This window comes from Crocuta crocuta, unplaced genomic scaffold, assembly GCF_008692635.1.
Source record: "Crocuta crocuta isolate KB4526 unplaced genomic scaffold, BGI_CrCroc_1.0 scaffold170, whole genome shotgun sequence".
Lineage (NCBI taxonomy): Eukaryota > Metazoa > Chordata > Mammalia > Carnivora > Hyaenidae > Crocuta > Crocuta crocuta.
Window position 1 is genome coordinate 7,332,391 of NW_027527853.1, and position 3,320 is coordinate 7,335,710.

The 3,320-nt window shown below is 40.8% G+C and overlaps 1 non-coding gene across 1 annotated transcript; it reads left to right on the top strand.

Annotated features, from left to right (window-relative positions):
• Positions 1-2,758: 2,758 nt before the first annotated feature.
• Positions 2,759-2,835, top strand: TRNAR-CCU (transfer RNA arginine (anticodon CCU)). Its single transcript has one exon. It is a non-coding gene; the product is annotated as a tRNA-Arg (tRNA).
• The last annotated feature ends 485 nt before the right edge of the window (positions 2,836-3,320 follow it).

Genomic DNA, 3,320 nt, shown 5'->3' on the forward strand with positions numbered 1-3,320 from the left:
TCAAATGCCATCCGTGTGTTCATGACCTCCCCGTGACTTACATATCCAGCCCAGAGTACTCTTTAGGACTATAGGCTTATAGGTCTAATTTCCCTCTTGACATCTGCACATAGATGACTTATAAGTATCTCAAATTTGATGTTTCCAAAACTAGACTACCTACTTCCTTCTGAAATCTGTTTCTCTGCCATAGTTTCCCAACTCAGTAAACTGCATCCTTCCCATAGTTCAAGTCAAACACCTAGCTCCATCCATGACTCTCCCTGTCCTTCGCTCCCAACAACTAAAAGTTCAGCAAGTGCTGTCTTTTACATGTGTCATAGCCATGCAGGTAGTACCATCGTCCCCAAATTTCTTCAGGCTTCCTGCCTCCTGGTTCCCTTATAAGAACCTACGGCAAGATCTGTCTTGAGACAGGCAGGTGTTGAACACCCGGGCTTAGCACAGTCATGGACATAGGCTGGGTCAGCTCCCAAAATGTCCTACTGAGTTTCTAACAGAGGCACAGAGAAATGCCACAGATCTGAAGATACTTAATGCATTAGCATCATTCTGAAGATAAAATTATATTCCTTACAATAGGATATATCTGTATACATATATACTTTGTGCTAATATAAATAATGTACACTACTTTTGCTGGGGGGAGGAAGGGTGCTCTGTTTTATCCACATTCCTTAATCCCTGGGAACCAAGAATAAGAAAATAGTACAGACTTATAGCACCAAGCCAAACAAACAAAAATACAGTGCAAACTTTTCTACAAACAATGTAGTCAATCAAATATTTGCTGAAGATCCACTTCATACCAGGCACTCTGCTAAGTGCTTTGAAGGAGCTCACTGATGAATAAGACATGACTCCTGAATTTTCACAAAATAGTTAAGAAAACAAAGCACAATAAGTGAACAGTTAAGTAATAAGAAGGAATTAAGTATTGAGGGTTTGTTTATACAAAGCAATGCAAAGAAATTACATATTAGGATTGCTTCTAAGCAATGCTCTGCAACTAATTATAAGTGCAAGGACTGAGCAATGTGAAGAATCCTCTAGCTGCTCTCAGTCCATAGGCATCTTAGTGAGCATCAGCACCTCAATTATTCATTTCCATGGTAACTGGAACGTCTGGGGAAGTAATCACATTAATACTTATCAAGGTAATTATAATAATAATAGCACTTGCTGAGGCTAACTATGTTTCAGGCATAGGTTACACACTTGGCTAGTATTATCTCATTTAAATCTCACAGCAGTCCTCTGAGGTAGCAACTATTATTGCTCAAGCTCTGTGACGGTAAATGGTCTCACATGTTACAAGCGGTATTAAATGTGATTTGCACCCAGGTCTGTTTGACCACGACTCACAGTTCAAAGTCAGGGAGGGAAGCTGCCTCATCTCTTAGCATCTCCTTTTGAGAGAAAAGAATTAAGAATGACTATTATATGGAGGAACAGGCTGGCTGGGGACAGGGAAGTAGCGTGTTCTCTTGGGCACATTCTGCCAACAAACTGATGGGGAGAAGGAAAAGTTTGTAGTTGTGTGTGTTCACACACGTTGCTAGAAAGACATTTTTACCCAGAGCCACTTCTAAATATGGGGCAGGTGTGTGTTTCACAAAATGGATACAGAAAGAAATGTGAAGGGTTGTCATTCTTGACCCTTGTCAAGTATATGTAAGAGTGTCGAGTATATGTAAGAGTGGTCTGAATTTTTTTTTAATTTGTTTTAATGTTTTATTTATTTCTAGGAGAGAGAGAGAGAGAAAGAGAGACAGCATGAGCAGGGGAGGGTCAGAGAGAGAGGGAGACACAGACTCTGAAACAGGCTCCAGGCTCTGAGCTGGCTGTCAGCACAGAGCCCGACGCGGGGCTCGAACCCACGAACCGCGAGATCATGACCTAAGCGAAAGTCGGACGCTCAACTGACTAAGCCACCCAGGCGCCCTGGAGAGTGGTCTGAATTTTAATGATGAGCTTACAAACTTATAGAATGATCCAGAAAATGGAATTCTATTTTCTAAAATGTGTGAACTCTTCCATGGGAATCCGTTATCCTTCCAGTGGAAAGTCTTAGGGACCTCAGGGAGCAGCTGTGTGCTGCAGCTGACTTGTACAAGCTTGTGAGAGCTAACTGTTACATTTGCAGGAACTTTTCAAGCAGGCTGACATCATGTTGGCGTTGGGAGTATTTCACACTATAGAAATCCATAAATGCTATCAATCCCCTAGAGAGCTAGTTGTTAAGTATTTACTAGCATACCACTACCTAGGGGCAACAGGGGTTTTAATTAGCACCATTTTACCTCCCCAGGGACCTTGGTAGACCTAACGTGGACACTTAATGGGAGTAGAGCCAGTATAGGGAAGGAAGATGGACAGTATAGAAACAGAGTTAGAGCAAGTGCTGAATGTGGTACAGATAGTAATTCTTGCATCTGGTTGCATATAAAAGGTTACCTGGGGAACTTTTAAAACATAAACCTCTAAATCCAGTGAAGTACCTAGCACATTTGACAATTGGAGCAGATTAACAGCCCCTTCCATTTTGTGACAAAATTATTTTAATTGTAATTATGCAATTGGTAGTAACTATGACATATAAGATATATGTCACGTTGTATGTATGTATAATGTATGTTGTACATAATGTGTATGAACTAAAACAATGGTGTATATAAAAAACATTTTGACTCATTTTTATTTCATAGTTAACAATTTAAAAGAAGACCTTTTAATTTAAAGATATTATTCAAGGAGCGCCTGGCTGGCTCAGTCGGTAGAGCATGAGACTCCTGATCTCAGGGTCATGAGTTCAAGCCCCACCCATGTTGGGCATGTCGCCTACTTAAAAAAAGATTATTCAATTCGATAGTTACTGTGTGGAATAAAATTTGCCCATCCCAAAATACATGTGTATTTAATAATTTACATTCTATTCCCCCATCTTAAATTTGGAACACAAATAAAAACTCTAGGTGATTACATAGGATGGCAAATTTGAAGTAACTCAAGTTCTGTTTCTTTATCTTGACTAAGACTATTAACCATGGGTTATTCTTATTTATTTAGAATGCAGGACAGTGTAGTACTACAGGTATTGAAGATGCCATTTGAACCCAAAGCAAATCTCCAACGTGAACTGTTAAAAACTCTCTCGAGGGCGCCTGGGTGGCTCAGTCGGTTAAGCACCCGACTTCGGCTCAGGTCATAATCTCGCGGTTAGTGGGGTCCAGCCCCGCGTTGGGCTCTGTGCTGACAGCCAGCTCAGAGCCTGGAGACTATTTCAAATTCTATGTCTCCCTCTCTCTCTAACCCTCCCC